The following is a 19420-nucleotide window of genomic DNA, read 5'->3' as shown; positions in this document are numbered from 1 at the left end:
GATTATGAACATAGATTCTACCTCAAGTTCCTTGGATAAGTTTGCTGTAAAAGAGGAGTAAGAAGCTAGAATCAAAAGGGTGATAGAAGTGGATGAAAGATTGATAGTAAGTTGGTGTTCTTGGAGGGTTTTCTTGAAGTGTTTTTGTATGGTTTTCTTATGGTGTTTTAGTATGGTTTTTGAAACTAGATCTTCTTGGAAACTTTGCTGAATTGATTAAGGGTTTTAAGGGTTGTGAAAGAGTGTGTGTTTAACTAAAAATGAGGTTAGAAAATGAACTAGAAATGGTGATACTTATAACCTAAAAAAAACATGTATCATGTAATACATGATAAGATTTTTAGTTTGTAATTTTGTTAATTAGTCAAGTAATCATCCAAAAGTAATTACCTAGCTCTAAGGGCATGAATAATGGCTGGTTAGGTGGTGATTTTGATGTGTATTTACTATTAGTAAATACGTATAGAAGCTAGGTATGATACGAGTACAAATACTCTAAATATACGTATAGAAATTTTGTGAAAAATGGAATGAGGATTCAAATATAGCTATCTTTTGTGAATACACTTATATGATTTTATGTATTTAAGTTCTTAAAAGTGATTAAATACATTACTTATACAATATATGTATAAACATTATAGTCTTAAGTATTTAAGTCAAATAACGTTACGTATTGTTATCGTTTTGAAAACTTAAGTTAGTAGTTTCAAAATACACATATAACTTGTTGTTATTAATACAAAATGAGATATTAAAACATTCATTAATCATGTTAAATATGTATATATACATATATATACACAAACGTATAATTATCATATATTGTATAGTTCGTGATATCATCGGTCAAACTAGACGGTCAAACGTTGTGTAAAACTCTTTTCGGAAATATAAGTCTCGACAATTTGGATTGCTTATCATGTTGGCAAGGTTTAATTTATGTAAATATCAATCTTATAAGTATAGAACGATCGAAAAAGTGCGGGTCGTTACACATCAAATCTACACTTTTTCAAATGAGCATATACGAAATGTTTGCCAAGTTCTTAAGCATTTAACTCAAATAACATGTCAAAATAATCATTACTAGCAATTAAACAAGTCTCAAATGGCATTATCTTTCAAAAATCAAGTTCATGAATTTTAGACTTGAAAAAGTCCACTTTAATTCTCAAAATCATGTTTAGGCTCAAAGTTTGGATCATTTAACTACCTAGACATGTTACACTACTCAATTTAGCAACAATTCATGACAAAAATCGGCCATAACCTGTTTATATCAAAAAGCCCCAAATTTGCTCAAGAACACAAACCCTAGATTACTCAAAATTTGAAGTTTAAGGCTTCTAATCATGTTAAACAGCATCAATCTAGGTTATACAAGCATAATACATAAACAATTTAAGCATAATTACACTAAAAAGCATCAAAATCAAATTGGGGAAAAAATGGCTCAAGAACATCAAATTTCGGATTAAATGGTGTTTAGGTGTAGAAATTTACCGTTTTTCTTGAGTAATTCCTAGATAGCATCCTTATCAACATTATTTTAGTAAAAGATTTGGTGATTAACGGTTAAAAATTGTGATTTTGGGGGTTTTTTCTCGGGTTTTTTCTTGCAGAATTCGCAGTATGTTTTTTTTTTTTCTGTGTTGGGACTGATCAGTTCGGGTGTTTATATTTTTTTCTGATTTTTTGACCCCTCCGCGAGTCGCGGAGATTAAAGCTCCAAACTCCGCGAGTCGCGGAGTTTGGTATTTTTTTTTTATATAATCATTAATTTATAAAACAATTAATTACTTAATTTTAAAATTTTGTTTCCCTTGTTATTTAGGACGAGGTCGTTTCGGATCGATGTCCTAGTCCGTCCTTCGACAAAATTTTAAAATTTGTCTTTTTGTAGCGATTGTTTTAAAAGCTAAGATTTTTGGTTTTTAGTGTTTTTGGCATACTTTAATTCAATAAGATTAAAAATAATGATAATAAAAGTTCTCGTCCCTCCCTCGGGTAAAGCAATTTCGGTTCAAAGACCTAGTCTTCAACTTACGACGAATTTTAAAAATCATATTTTAACTTAATGAGATAAAGTAAATTTTTGTTTTTAAATTCACACAACTTAAATATAAAATTCAAAATTAATATTAAAATTTCACACCAAACTTAAAATTTGAAATGCATAAAATTAAAAATTCATATTTTTAAAAATTAGAAATTCACACCAAACTTAATTTAAAAATTCATATTATAAATTCACACCAAACTTATATTAATTTTTCAAATATTTACAATTTTAAATATATTGTTTTTACAAAGTTTACAATATTAATTTAAGATTTATATATTAATTTTAAAAATATGGTAAAAATAAAATTAAAAATCTTTTTGGCTTTTTATCCCACTTTAATCAATCAAATATTATCAAAAATATGCGCCCCTCTTTTCGGTAAAGTAATTTCGGTTCCATGACCTAATTTAACTCATGAAGAATTTTTGAAATATTTTGGGTTGATTGATTAAAGATATTTATACCTTAAGAATAAACGTTAAATTTCACATTGATGTAATAAATTTTTGTATGATATCAATAATTTCGGTCGCCAAACCTAATTTCATCGAATACCAATTTAATACTTTTTAGCGAACAAATTAGCGTTTATTATCAAAAGGTTAAAAATAAAAATAAAAATAAAAACTGTACAGACATACCTGTGAAATAGATTTCTTAGTTATATGATCTATCCCATTCATAAGATAGTCGGTTTAATTGGTTTTCCATGGCTACATAGGCGTAACCTCGAGCATTCAGTGTCTTTTCTTCTAAACATATGAACGGTCCGTCTCTGCATAAAGTAACAAATTCGGTATTTGAATAGGTTTGATTATTTGAACATTTACCTCCATGTGACCATTTTCCGCATTTGTGACATCGTTCTAGGTGTCGTGCTCTTCTTTTTGCTGCGGATTTTGATTTTCCTTTACCAAATTGTAACTTATTATCTTCGCATCTGGATTCTTTTCTAACTCCGTCCATTCTTTCTCTGATTACTGATACTAATTCACTTGGTAGTATGTCATTATTACGTTTAGTGATTAAAGCGTGTAGCATTAGACCATGGTTTAGTTCACAGGCAGTCTTCATTTTGTAAAAACCTAAAAAAAATAAAAATTCAGAATGGGGGGAGAAGACTAGTTCTTTAGGGTCTGCTAGGGAAAGACCATTCGGGTTCCATTTTCGAGAACTACACGAAAACAGACAATCTAACTCTAACAGAAATACATATTATCCTTTAAAGACTTGATTCTCCCCACACTTAGTTAGCTGTGGTGTCGAAATTGTGATTAACTTCGTTGTCGACTTCCATTGGACCATGTATGTAATGTTTAACTCTGTGACCATTAACTTTAAATTCAATCCCATTTGAATTTATTAATTCTATCGTTCTGTATGGTAAAACTCTTTTGACTATGAATGGTCCAGACCATCTTGATTTCAATTTTCCAGGAAATAGCTTGAATCGTGAATTGAAAAGAAGAACTCTGTCTCCTTCTTTAAATTCTTTTGAACTTTTGATTCTTTTATCATGCCATTTCTTCGTTCTTTCTTTATAGATTAACGAATTTTCGTATGCTTCATGTCTTAATTCTTCTAATTCGTTTAGTTGACTTAATCGTAGATGTCCAGCTTCATGTAAATCAAGATTACATGTCTTCAAAGCACAAAATGCTTTGTGTTCAATTTCTACTGGAAGATGACATGCTTTTCCATAAACAAGTCTAAAAGGTGTGGTTCCAATTGGAGTTTTGTAGGCTGTTCTAAAAGCCCAGAGTGCATCCTCCAATTTAATGGACCATTCCTTCGGATTTGATCCTACGGTTTTCTCTAGAATACGTTTTAAAGCTCGGTTGGTATTTTCAACTTGTCCACTTGTTTGTGGATGATATGCGGTGGAGATTTTATGAGTTACTCCATATCTTTTAAGAACTTTCTCAAGTTGATTATTACAGAAATGAGTACCCCGATCACTTATTAAAGCTTTCGGTGTTCCAAACCTTGCAAAAAGACGTTTTAAAAAGTTGACTACAACTCGTGCATTGTTAGTTGGGAGAGCTTGTGCTTCCGCCCATTTAGATACATAATCAATGGTTACGAGTATATATAGATTATTATGAGATTTTGGAAATGGACCCATAAAGTCAATACCCCAAATGTCAAATACTTCACATACTTGGATGACATTTTGTGGCATTTCATCACGTTGACTTATTTTTCCGGCCCTTTGACATGCATCACAGGATTTGCAAAGAAGGTGTGCGTCTTTGTAAATTGTAGGCCAATAGAATCCAGCTTCATAAACTTTTCTTGCTGTTAGTTGAGGCCCATAATGCCCTCCTGTTGGTCCTGTGTGACAATGGTTTAAAATTTTACTAGCTTCATCTCCAAATACACATCGGCGTATTATTCCATCGGGACAACTTTTAAACAGATGTGGATCTTCCCAGAAATAGTGTTTTATATCATTGAAGAATTTCTTTCGTCTTTGGTACGATAATCCTTTTTCAAGGAATCCACAAACTAAGTAGTTTGCATAGTCTGCAAACCATGGGATTTCTTTATAATCTATCTTCAATAGATATTCATCAGGAAAGTTGTCTTGTATGGCTGATTCATTTAGAACTTCTAATTCGGGATTTTCAAGACGAGAAAGATGATCAGCGGCGAGATTTTCTGCTCCTCTTTTATCTCGGATTTCAATATCAAACTCTTGTAAGAGTAAGATCCAACGGATTAATCTTGGTTTAGCATCTTGTTTTGAAAATAGGTATCTAAGAGCAGAATGGTCGGTATAGACCACCGTTTTTGCTAGAACGAGATATGATCGAAATTTATCAAAAGCAAAGACAATAGCAAGGAGTTCTTTTTCAGTAGTTGTATAGTTCGTTTGTGCTCCTTGTAATGTCTTACTAGCATAATATATAGGTTGAAATCGTTTTTCAATCCTTTGTCCTAAAACGGCTCCCATTGCAAAATCACTTGCATCGCACATTAGTTCAAATGGTAGATTCCAATTTGGTGTTATCATGATCGGCGCATTAGTGAGTTTCTCTTTAAGAATATTAAAAGATTTGATACACTCATCTGAAAAGATGAATGGAGCATCCTTTTCTAGGAGTTTATTCATAGGAGTAGCAATTTTAGAAAAATCTTTTATGAAACGTCAGTAAAAACCGGCATGCCCTAGAAAACTCCTAACTCCTCTAACATTGGTGGGATGTGGAAGTTTAGCAATTACATCTACTTTAGCTCTATCCACTTCAATTCCTTCTTTTGAAATTTTATGTCCAAGAACGATGCCTTCTTTAACCATGAAATGGCATTTTTCCCAATTAAGTACTAGATTTGATTTTTCGCATCTAATTAGCATTCGTTCCAGATTAACTAGACATGATTTAAATGTATCACCGAAGACTGAAAAGTCATCCATGAATACTTCCATGCATTCTTCTATCATGTCGTGAAAAATTGCCATCATGCACCTTTGGAAGGTTGCTGGGGCGTTGCAAAGTCCAAATGGCATGCGTTTGTAAGCAAAAGTACCATAAGGGCACGTGAATGTGGTTTTCTCTTGGTCCTCGGGTGCTATTGGAATTTGAAAATATCCGGAAAATCCATCTAGAAAACAATAGTAACTATTTCCGGCTAATCTTTCCAACATTTGATCTATGAAAGGTAAGGGAAAGTGATCTTTTCTGGTGGCGTCATTTAATTTTCTATAATCAATACACACACGCCATCCTGTTACAGTCCTAGTAGGAATAAGCTCATTTTTCTCATTTGTAATGACAGTCATGCCACCCTTCTTAGGTACGCATTGAACTGGGCTTACCCATGGACTATCAGAAATTGGATATATCAAACCTGCATCTAGCAGTTTAATAATATCTTTCTTAACTACATCTTGCATATTAGGTTTTAGTCTTCGTTGGCGTTGCACATACGTTTTATGACCTTCTTCCATAAAGATTTTATGTGTGCAATACGAAGGACTTATTCCTTTAATATCATGAATCTTCCATGCAATGGCTGGTTTATGAGATTTCAACACAGAAATGAGTTGTGATTTCTCATTTTCAGTAAGAGAAGACGATATTATTACAGGTAATTCAGATTCACCATGTAAATAAGCGTATTCCAAATGGTTTGGAAGTGGCTTTAACTCTAATTTCGGATGTTCTTCTATCGATGATTTGTATCGATATCTGTCTTCTTCTTTTAGCATTTGAATTTCTTCTGTTGTTGGTTCATATCCATTAGCTATAAGTGTAGCTAACATTTCAGCTTCATCAATTGGTTCATTACCTTCTCCTAAAGAACATTCTCCTGTTCCTTGTAATTCTGGAAATTCTTCTAATAATTCTGCATGTGCATCTATAGTTTGAATATAATAACATGTATCATCTGCAGATTGTGGTTGTTGCATTGCTCTATCAACTGAAAAGGTAACACTCTCATCCTCTATACTTAGGGTCAGTTTCTTACCGAACACGTCTATCATTGCTTTAGCCGTGTTTAAGAATGGTCTTCCTAATATGAGAGGAACTTGAGAATCTTCTTCCATGTCCAGAACAACAAAATCTACTGGAAATACTAAAGTACCAACTTTAACTAGCATGTTCTCCATTATCCCTCTAGGATATTTTATTGATCTATCGGCTAGTTGTATGCTTATTCTTGTTGGTTTCAATTCTCCAAGGTCTAGTTTAGTGTATAGTGAATACGGAATTAGATTTATACTAGCACCTAAGTCTGCCAATGCTTCTATTGAACTAAGACTACCCAGAAAACATGGAATTGTGAAACTTCCTGGATCAGATAGTTTTTCTGGTATCTTATTCAACAGCACTGCTGAACAATTAGCATTCATAGTAACAGCCGAGAGTTCTTCCATTTTCTTTCTATTTGAGATTAGATCTTTCAAGAATTTAGCATATCTAGGCATTCCTGAAATCACATCAATGAAAGGAAGATTTACATTTATCTGTTTAAACATATCCAAGAATTTGGATTGCTCGGCTTCAAGTTTCTCTTTCTTCATTTTACTCGGATAAGGAAGTGGTGGTTGGTATGGTTTAACATAAGGTTTATCCTTAACTTTGTTATTTTCATTAACCTTCTCAACTACCGGTTCTTTTTCCTTTTCTTGATCAGGTTGTGGTTCTTGTGGAGTAGGAATAGTTTCATCAGAAGTTACAGATATTTCCGGTGGTTTAAGTGTTGTACCACTTCTTGTGGTAATGTCTTTAGCTGTTTCATTCCGGGGGTTAGCATTTGTATCACTAGGTAGACTTCCCGGTTTTCTTTCACCTATTAACCTTGCTAGGTTACTTACTTCTTGTTCCAGATTTTGAATAGAAGCTTGTTGATTTCTAAATGCTGGAGCATTTTGTTCATTGGTTTGTTTCTGAGATGTGAAAAATTGCGTTTGAGTTTCAACTAGCTTCGTCATCATATCTTCTAAATTCGGCTTTACATCATCGGTTTGTTGTGGTGGTTTGTTTTGAAAATTAGGTCTTTGCTGATTATAAGTATTATTGGATACTTGTTGATTGCTAGGACCTTGTTGGTTGTTGTATGGAATATTTCGGTTATAATTCTGGTTTTGATTGTAAATCGGTCTTGGCGGTTGATAATTATTCTGATAATTATTTCCAGGCCTTTGGTTTATGTATGAAATATTCTCTCTTTGTTCCATTGTTAATTCAATACTGAGACAATCTTTTGTCAAATGTGGTCCTCCACACTGCTCACAACTAATTCGTATTGAGTGAATATCCTTAGTCATCTTTTCCATTCGTCTTTCCACAGCATCTATCTTTGCGGAAATGGAATCTAAGTCATGGCTAGAATCGGCTCTAGCTGCTTTAGATGATCTAATGATATCTTTTTCTTGGTGCCACTCATGTGAGTGGGAAGCAGTATTATCAATAATTTTGTAAGCATCAGTTTCGGTTTTCTTCATAATAGAACCACCAGCTGCTATATCTATGTCTTTTCTTGTAGTGATGTCGCATCCTTGGTAGAATATTTGTACTATTTGACAGGTGTCTAAACCATGTTGCAGACATCCTCTTAATAACTTTCCATATCTAGTCCACGCCTCATATAGAGTTTCATTTGGTTTCTGTGTGAACGTAACAATTTCTGCTTGAAGTCTTACGGCTTTAGATGCAGGAAAGAATTGTTTAAGAAATTTGTCAACTAAAACATCCCATGTATCGATCGCCCCTTCAGGTAACGATTCCAACCAATCTTTGGCTTCTCCCTTTAAAGTCCAGGGAAATAACATGAGATATATCTGTTCATCCTCCACTTCTCGGATTTTAAATAGTGTGCAGATCCTATTAAAGGTACGTAGATGTTCATTTGGATCTTCCTTCGGCGCACCACTAAATTGGCATTGATTAGTCACCATGTGTAGAATTTGTCCTTTGATTTCATAATCTGGCGCATTAATGTCTGGATGAGTAATTGCGTGACCTTGGCCAGTGCGTTTAGCTCTCATTCGGTCTTCCATACTTAAAGGTTCCAGATTCTCCATAATTGAATTTGTTGAATCGGTATCACTAGATGATTCTGATTTAATGGTTCGTTCCTCAACAATCTCTGTTTGAATGATTGGTGGCTCCGGAGGAAAGTTTAATGGTTCAGGATCTACGAACCGTTCCTGAATATTTTCCGGATTCTCAATTGTGAGGTCGGGTTCAAAAAATGGATTATCGAAAATTTAAACTAAAGTACTTGGTCTACTGGATGACGATTCTAAAGAAAAATCAACGGCGGTTATATTTGCTAAATGTCTTGATCTAGTTACAGGTGGTGAACGTACAAAAGGTGGTGAACGTCTTGCTCGGTGCATTCACTGAATATCCTATTAGTTTTTAAAAGGAAAGAAAAATTATAATAAGTTATCCAATCAATAGACTTTTCTGATTTTGCCCACGTTTCGAATAGCCAAAAGATGCAGCAGAGGGGCAGGATTCGTTTGGTCTCAATATAATTGAGGACTGTTTGGCTCCAATAACCCGGTCCACGTACAAATCCAACTATTACTACGAACCAGAAAATTTTGATGTCTATCAATTTAACCACTCAAAATAAATTTTCGTAATTTTAAGAAATTTAGATAAGAAGTAGAATAAAAATCTATGTCCTAAAACTAGAATAGCGAGAAATAAGAAAGAAAAAGAGTTCGTCGAAAAAGGTCGAAAAAGAAAAATGGTTGAAAAATAAAAGGTGACGAAAAAAATAAAAGAAACTTATAAAACTTAAAAATACTTGACTAACCTAACCTTATTACTACAACTAACTTAAAATTATAATCGCAAATTGAAATTACTAATTGGAATGATAATTGATACATAGTAAAAGGTGTCTAAAAATATTAAAGCTTACAGGAAAAACTAAATCCCAAATGGAAATAACTTAAAAAGAAACTAAAACTTAAAAAGGCGTCGCAAAATTCTAAAGTACCTAAATCTTAGTCTAAAGAAAAAGCACTTAAGGAATTCTACGGCAAAGCCTAAAAATCTAGGAGTAAAAATGACTATGGCAAAAACTAAGTTTAAAATTAAATATGAGCGAAAAAATACAAATATTACGCTACAACGATTAAAAAGGGACAAAATATAAAAATTTACAGAAAGTTGTAAAAAGTACAATTTTTATAAAAAATATTATTTTTATATTATTTAATTTTTTAAAACTATTAATTTTATAATTTAATTAAACTAATTTAACTAAAATATATAAATTAAATAAAAAGTAAAAGTAATTATAATAATAATAATTAGTTAGGGTTATAATAATAATAATTAATAATTAACCGTAATTAATGCTGAATTAGGGCTTCTGTCGGCGTGTCAGGTTATCTCCGCGACTTGCGGTATTTAAAGCTTCAAACCCCGCCACTCGCGGGGTTCAGAAATTCAGATCTGAAATAGTTTAAAATTTACGCGTTTTTTTTTTTAAATAAATAAAAGATATTTAAATAAAACTTATATTTTTATAAACTAAAATAAAAATAAAGAAACTTATAAAACTTAAATATTTAACAAAATCTTAAAAATACTTATATTTTTGTTTTTCTTTTTATATTTTCGAATATTTAAAATGTATTTTTACAAAAGCGACTTTTAATAGAAGTAAACTAAAAATCTCTTTTTTTTTTTTTTATATATTAGCGTTGCGCTTCCGGCGTTTAAGAGAGTTCCCCGGCAGCGGCGCCAAAAATACTTGATGTTTCGCGAGGTGTATATAAAATAGTTATTAATTTTAGCAGGAAATACTATTAAATACGATACATTTTTACACAAGATATTTATTTATTTAGAGAACGGATATACTTAAACCTTGCTACAACACTTATAGGCAGTGTACCTAATCGTACAGTAGTGTAGTTTTTAGTAAGTCCGGTTCGTTCCACAGGGAATCTTTTTTAAACAAAGCTCAACGCTATATAAAAATACAAACATATATATAAGTAATATTATTATTATAAAAGGGGGTTTTTACCGTTTAATGACCGGTTTGTCGATTTTAAAACTTTAGTCGCAGTTAAAACCAAATGTAAAATATTAAAAATAAATACAAGACTTAAATTAAAGCGTAAAGTAAATAACGATAATGAAATTGCGAATAATAAAAGTGCGATAAAGTAAACTTGCGATAATTAAAGAGAACGATAATTAAAAGTGCAATTAAATAAAATAACAATAAAAATGCGATAATTAGAAGTGCAATTAAATATAAAATAAAAGAAATTAAATATGAAATAAAAGAATTATGCTTATTTAAACTTCCGTAATCATGATGTTTGACGTGTTGATTTTAGTTTTATGCCAATGGGTTAATTGTCCTTTGTCCTGGATTATTTAATATGTCCGTCTGGTTTTTGTCCATAACAGTCCATCAGTCATAAATATAAAATGCGAGTGTCCTCGTCAAATTATCCTTATACCCGAAGTTAAATATTCCAACTAATTGGGGACTTAAACTGTAACAAGATTTTAATACTTTGTTTAATAATTACACCAGGATGTCAACTGAGTGTAACCCAAGGTTTTAATATTTTGTTATCAATTATACCAAGTGTCCCTGTACATAATTTCACCCCTGTTTTAATTATTCTAGTGGCTATTAATCCATTCCTGTGTCCGGTTAAATGAACGATTATTCGTACATATAAATACCCCGCCCATCGTGTCCGATTGAGTGTATATGGTAATTTATAGGGACGCCCAATTGTAAATCTTTATATTAACATTAACAAACTATCATTTAGTTAAACAAATATAAAGCCCATTAATAGCCCATAGTCTAATTTCCACAAGTGTCGTTCTTTTGTCCAAACCCCAATTATGGTACAAAGCCCAATTACCCAATTTTAGTAATTAGCCCAACATCATGATTACTTCGTTTTAAATAAGCATAATAATAACTTAGCTACGAGACATTAATGTAAAAAGGTTGAACATAATTTACAATGATTAAAAATAGCGTAGCGTTACACGGACAGAATTTCGACTTACACCCTTACAACATTTGCTAACATACCCTTATTATTAGAATTATAATTATAATTAAAATTAAAATTAAAATATAAATTATAAATATAAATATATCGTATGAATGAGGAGAAAAAAGATGATGATTTGCGATCAGAATTCGGTTGCTTTTATAGGAAAAGTCGACTTTTGGGGCTCCGCGACTCGCGGCATTTTTGCCTTCAAACTCCGCGAGTCGCGGAGAATGAAATTAAAGCTCAGTCCCTTTGGAGTCTTTCTTGCCGACGGTTTTTATTATTTATTATAATATATAAATAATTATAAGAATTATTTAAATATTATATTATATTTATGTGCATAGTTGACTTGTAATTTTTAGTCCGTTGCGTCGAGCGTTGAGAGTTGACTCTGGTCCCGGTTCCGGATTTTTGAACGTCCTTGCGTACAATTTTATATTTTGTACTTTGCGTTTTGAATCTTGTACTCTTGAAATTTTGAGACGTTTCTTATCAATAATTGGAACCTTTTTGATTGTCTTTTATACTTTTGAGCTTTTTGGTCGTTTGCGTCTTCAATTCGTCGAATCTGTCTTTTGTCTTCACCTTTTATTATTTAAACGAATATCACTTGTAAATAGAACAATTGCAATTAAAAGCTTGTCTTTCTTGAGGAATAATGCTATGAATTATATGTTCGTTTTTAGCATTATCAACTACATAACAAACGCTACCATCACCATCTCTTACCACGATCACCACCACCTATGGTTAACCATCACCGTGAACATGACCTTGAAAACCACCTTCTTTGATGAAACCCTTTCACCACCACCATCAAACTATTTACGCTACCACAACTAAACTTGTTTAGTTTGTTCTGTACGAGGTAACCCAATATCACTACTTCTTTTTATTACCTTAATCACCACACCACCGATTACTCCTGCTGTTGCTGCAATATTCTTGTTTCCTTTCTGTTGTTGCTCGCCATTCACACAACCACCACAGAATACGCTACAATTTTTCCTGTTTAACACTCACTGAACAAACCATGAAGGCTGCTGTTCTCTCATTTTCTTTTTGTTCTCCAAACAAGTGAGGACAAGTGATAATGGTGATGATAAATGGTGAGCCAATACTTTTAATTATCCTATAGATGATAGAATGTACAGCTGGCACATTTGTTTCCTAATCCTTGTCTACTTAATACTGAAAAACGGGTAACAAAACAAATTTGTTGCAGTAGGGCCGACACTCAAAAACAAACAAAACAAGTATGATAATTGAATAGAAACATGCACTACCACTATCCTCATAATTAACTAGTTAATTATACATGGAAGCGTAATTATGGGAGACCAAACCTTTCACTTACAACTCCTTTACTCCACTAATGTGCGTGATTACATCCAAACATCATCACCTTTGAGTTTCATCTGCTATTCGATCATCCTTCATCAACTTATCGTAAACTGTTACTTGTACTTTTCGATATTTTTTTTCCTTGTTGATCAGACCCAAATTAAACCACCACCATAATCATTCTCCTTCGCTGCTACATGCTTTCTGTTAAGCTCCCTAAACCTAATAAATTTGTTGCAGTCGATGGATAAGTAAATGAGTCTATGCAAGCTTATTGGATTTCTCACTTGGATCGTTTAAACCCATTTAGTTTAATGAATAACGACTTGGGCTAAACTAAGCAATTGGATCGGACTTTATTAATTACTTCTTGGACTTCATGATCCTCTAATCAAGCCACAGGCTGCTACATTTGATCTAGTTGCAATTGGGCTTAACATATTGGGCTTCTTAAGTTTATAAGTTAATCACTAAAGATGTTGGGCTTTGGGCTTGTATTGATTATCTGGTGGGCTTATGGTGATCAAGAAGAAAGATTAAAATGTGGATAGTATTATGTAATTGTGATTATGTGTACGATTAGATTATGATCATGATGATCATGATAAGATGAACATGATGATGATGAGTTGATATTATTCTAATGACGAGGTAAAGATGAGGATTTGATATATAGTGATGCTAATACCATTAGTTAGAACGCCTTTGATGATAATTAAGATAAAAGATGAAGAAGATTGATGTTAATGATAATGATAATTATTAGTTAACAAAAATGGTGATATTGGTAAACAAATTCATACACAGTTATATAGGTTTTAATTATAAACTAGAACAGAAGTGATCAAACGGAGGAATGGTTTAAGGTGTTTACGGGTTAGCGGGACGTCGCGGGTTCTAGCCCCGCAAGGGCTGTTCTTTTTTTTAAACACTATGAGGTAGTTCTTTTATTATTATTACTAATTATTATTATTGTTATTATTAGATAGTATTATTATTACTAGTATTATTGTATTATTATCATTATTATTACAAATATAATTCTTACCATTATTATTATTATTATTATTATTAACACTAGCATAAGAATTATTATTATTATTACTATTAGTATTATGATTTCTATTATCATAAAGAAAAACGATACAATCAATTATCATTATTATCATGGTATTAAGTACTATAACAATTATTATTACTACTGTTGTAAGTATTATTAATGTTATTATTTGTATCATTAATATGAAAATAAGTATTATTATGACTACGAGTATTATTATTATGAGTATCATTTAATGAACCATTACTGAAATTATTATTAGTAATAAAGTGGTTATTTTTATGGTCATTAATAATAATATCAATATTATTACTGTTATCGTTAATACTAGAAGTATCATCATTTTAAACTATAATTTTATTAAAAACTAAGTCGTATCATTATCATTAACATTATAAATATTATTAAACTTATCCTCTTATATAAAATTTGCATCATTAGTATTAAATCTAATAGTATTATTATCCATATCTTAATATTTTCATTAAGTTAACTAACAAATGATATTCAAATAACAATATATTTAATATACAAAAGTAAACTATATTAATATCTTATTTATTAAAACAAATAGAATAAATATAATGAGACCTATAAGTTATTGATATTAAAATTTATATTATTAATAATATATAAATTTGTTCGATTACCATTTTATGTGTTAATAGATATATAAATGATATAGGTTCGTGAATCCGAGGCCAACCCTGCATTGTTCAGTTGTTCAATATAGTCATATTATTTTTACTACAAAATACATTAGGTGAGTTTCATTGATCCCCTTTTACTCTTTACATTTTTGGAGCTGAGAATACATGCAAATGCTTTAGTAACTGTTTTACAATAATTATATGCGTGAGTTTCATTTGCCTTTTTACCCTTTATATTTTTGGGCTGAGAATACATGCACAATTTTTATAAATGTTTTACGAAATAGACACAAGTAATCGAAACTACATTATATGGTTGAATGATCAAAATCAAATATGCCCCTTTTTATTAAGTCTGGTAATCTAAGAATTAGGGAACAGACACCCTAATTGACGCGAACTCTAAAGATAGATCTATCGGGCCCAACAAGCCCCATCCAAAGTACCGGATGCTTTAGTACTTCGAAATTTATATCATGTTCGAAGGAGGATCCCGGAATGATGGGGATATTCTTATATGCATATTGTGAATGTCGGTTACCAGGTGTTCAATCCATATGAATGATTTTTGTCTCTATGTATGGGACGTATGTTATGAGATATAGAAATATGAAATCTTGTGGTCTATTAAGATTATGAAATGATTATTTATGTTAAACTAATGAACTCACCAACCTTTTGGTTGACACTTTAAAGCATGTTTATTCTCAGGTATGATAGAAGTCTTCCGCTGTGCAATTGCTCATTTTAAAGATATTACTTGGAGTCATTCATGGCATATTTCAAAAGATGTTGCATTCTAGTCGTTGAGTTCATCAAGATTATTATTAAGTCAATTATAGTTAGATAAATTATAAAATGGTATGCATGCCGTCAACTTTCGATGTAATGAAAGATTGTCTTTTCAAAAACGAATGCAATGTTTGTAAAATGTATCATATAGAGGTCAAGTACCTCGCAATGTAATCAACTGTTGTGAATCATTTATAATCGAAATGGACTTCGTTCGGATGGATTAGGATGGGTCTTCACATGCTGCTTGATCAATACTCTGACGAGTTGGTATGTCACAACCTTTGTAGAAAATCTGGACCTTTTGCAAATCATTCAACCCGTGTTGCGAACACGAGCACAACATATTAAAAAATTGGTCCCAAGCATCAAATAATGTCTCACTGCTCTTTTGTCTGAATTGTGAAATTTTTGCTTGAAGTCCGAAAGCTCGAGACGCAGGGAAAAACTTTGATAAAAACTTATCTACCAAACCATTCCAAGAGGTAAACGTACCCTCGGGTTGCTTATCTAACCACCTCTTAGCTTCTCCCATAAGAGTCCAGGGAAAAAGCCTTGTCTTGATCGAAGTATCAGCAACCTCATTCAGCTTGAATAAGTTGCAAACATCATTGAAAACACGAAGATGCTCATTAGCATCCTCACTATCCTTTGCCATGAAATTGGCAATCAGAAGAAATCAAACTCAGAATTGGACCTGTGATTTGGAAAGGCTGAGTGATGTTTGGTTGAGTAATCGAATTTCCTTGACCAGCTCGGGTGGTCTTCAACTTTTCTGCCATAGTCTGAGGACGAGGTGGTTGATCAGCCATCTCTTCAATCTCAAAAATATCTAATGAAACGTAAGTGTCTTCTTCTTCGTTGATTTCAGGTGGTGTATTGGGCACCACAGTCTCAGAACTACTACCCAATGGAATTATATTATCACTCGAAGAAGCTGATGAAAGCACTGTAGACTGTTACTCTTGACTTAACGCTCTAAATAACTTTTTTTCGGGTTCGTCAAATGGTCGAAGAATCGGAGAATCTGAAGAACACGCATGTGGCATACACTACCTGCTATCTTGCAAAACACAAACGATAAAACGATTAAAAGTACCGACTCAAGAAATATCTAAAACCTAAGAAAATAAATCCTAATTAATCACAAATAGATAATAATAGATAACAATCTCAAATTGACACAACTTTCCCCGGTAGCGGCGCCAAAAACTTGATGTGTTAAATCGTGTATATAATTTATTAGTGGAAAATACCGGTTTAATTGATTAAACACACTAACGGGCAGTGTACCCGATCGTGTACTAGTATGATTCGGTAAAGTCCAAAGTTCATTCCAAGAAAAGTTTTGGTATCTACTTAAAATTCTAACTACAAGTAATTAAACTACTTTATCTAGAAATCTAATGAAATTACGAGTTTTGTAGTTTTGGCTATTTAACGATTAGCCGAATCAAGATATGGTTTATAAAAGTAAAAACAGTATTTTTGTTCTTTTTAGTTTATGAGCTAGCACTTAAAAAATAATAAAGATAGATTTGTGTTCAATTCAAACAAGAATGTTCATCTAGACCTTTTACCCTCGGTAATGGATGTTCGTGTTATTAAGACCTTTTATCTCAATTATGCATGCAAATTAACCAAACGGATCACCAAGAGTTCTCTTAGTGATCACTCAAACTCTAATTACACAGTGCAGGGTTCCCTTACACTTAAGACCTTATTGTTTGTGTTCAACTAATTAACTAACTTAGTATTCGATTAACAATTGTGCTTACGTTCGCTTACACAATTCATTCCTATCCAATTTACTAGTCTTTACTCAATTTACCCCTTGGTCCGGTTTAGCAAACAACCACTTAAGACAAAATAGTTGTAAATTAAAGTGTTAAATTAACCCAGGGTTTCCTTGATCAAACAAACACAATAATCAATTGAGAGCAAACATGTAAACATGAACAAGTATGGGTCTTTTAATCAAAACCAAATTAACATGCATAAAATCCTTGATAATTCAAATAAACATCCAAAACCTCGGTTATTAGTCTAGACAAACATTAAATAATTAGCCAACAATCATGGCTAAAACCAAAATCACAATCAAAATAATAGATGAATTCATTGTTTGAAACAAAGAGATAAACTTAATAGATGAATAAATCTTGAGTGATGACTGAATCGAAGCATGTTTCCGTAATGATTAAAATGTTATAATGATCTTGGGATTCTCCAAAAATCACCCTTTTTCGTCAAAAAGCTGCTGCAAATCGTCTGGGAAAAATATATATAAATTAAGGTATTTATTCGGGCTTTAAATACCTTACAAATTCGTCTGGGCCGAGCCATGGTCGCGCTGCGGCCCCTATATGTCGCGCCGCGACAATACTGAACTGGGACTCTTCTGAAAGCTCTCCTGATCTTGAAATACAGCAATCACCGCGCCGCGGCTTAGATCCTTGCACCGCGGCCCAAAGCTGGTTCTGAACCCTTCTTTAACCCTTTTCCTGATGCCGAATCCTGCTGATTCCCGCGCCGCGGAAAATGGCTCGTGTCGCGGCCTCCTGTGAAACCTGATACTCACGTTTCTTTTGCACTTATTCCTTACTTAAACTAACTCAAAACCAAGATATCCAAAATGTACTTCACTTTTTCAACCTCGATGCACCAATAATAATAATCGATTAACAAAACGCCACAAAAACTCCATAAAACGCCGCTCTTCTACAATTAACTCTTCAAACTCGAACGTTCTCAATATTATAAGAAATAACCGCCAAATCGTATCCGAACGGACTAAAATGTGATCGATATCGCTAAGGAAAACGTGTATAAAATATGCGATATCAGGCTGTTTGGGCGACTGCAGGAGCTGCAGCAGGTGACGAATTAAAGGACTGAAAAAGGGATGTTTTGGGGATGATTTTAGTCGATGCAGGTGGGGTTTGGAAGGTAGTTTTAGTCGACAAAAAAAGATCATGATGGGTTTTAAAACTGTCGACTAAAAGGGTCGTTTGGAGATGTGAACTGCCGAATGAAAAAAACAAAGAGGGAAAGGGTTCAAGTGTGTTTTTGTGGTGCAAGTTATGAGGCCTAGGGGTCCTTTTTATATAGTGTGGATTAGAGTCCTAATCACATTAGGATTATTAGAGTTACTTGATGATCAAGCACTTGGATTATATTAGGATGAATAGAGTTTGAAGTTAACTAGGATTAGTAGTTTACTTGTTAACTAGGTTTTTCTTTTATTAAATCTCCTAGCCGATTTTTATAGTGTATATGTATTTATTTGATTTTATTTTTTTAATTCAGCATTTACTATTTATTATATATATATATTTTTATTATTATTATTAAAGTTACATTTATTTAAAATACATTTTATTTAATCATTTATTTGTTAGCCATGTCTTTTATTACTATTTAGTTTTTAATTTATACAAATGTCACATTTAATTTATTACATATAGTTTACATTATTAATTTAATATTAGGGTTAGGGTTTAAGGTCTTATGTTACGAGCATTAATTTACAGGACGCTTAAATAGTCGAGCACTTATTATATCTGAATAACAACCCTAACGATGATACACAGAACAAGATAATGAACCCTAAGGCAGTCTAGTATATTCAGAATGGAAAAATAAGAGTTGTTATAATTTCAGTGAATATCCAACACAAAAGAAAGCTTGAGTCAATTTTGCACAGTCATGTACGATTTGGGGGAATATCATTTAACGTTATGCCGGCAAACCTAATCGGTCGATGAAATTGACGAGATATTGATTTTCAGGGTTTGATTTCTTCATCTTCAGTGTGATTGATTGATGAATTTTCAGAGTTCATTCGATCGGTGAATGAAACGATCGGTGTTATTTGTGAATGAAACGATCAGTGAATACCGAATTATTGATTAGTGATTGATTAATTGATGATTTCATCTGCGTGGATGAAACGATCGGTGTGTGTTAATTGTAATTAGAATACGATGGGG

Source organism: Rutidosis leptorrhynchoides, chromosome 9 (genome assembly GCF_046630445.1).
Source record: "Rutidosis leptorrhynchoides isolate AG116_Rl617_1_P2 chromosome 9, CSIRO_AGI_Rlap_v1, whole genome shotgun sequence".
In the NCBI taxonomy this organism is placed as follows: domain Eukaryota; kingdom Viridiplantae; phylum Streptophyta; class Magnoliopsida; order Asterales; family Asteraceae; genus Rutidosis; species Rutidosis leptorrhynchoides.
Note: the sequence above shows the minus strand (reverse complement) of the source record.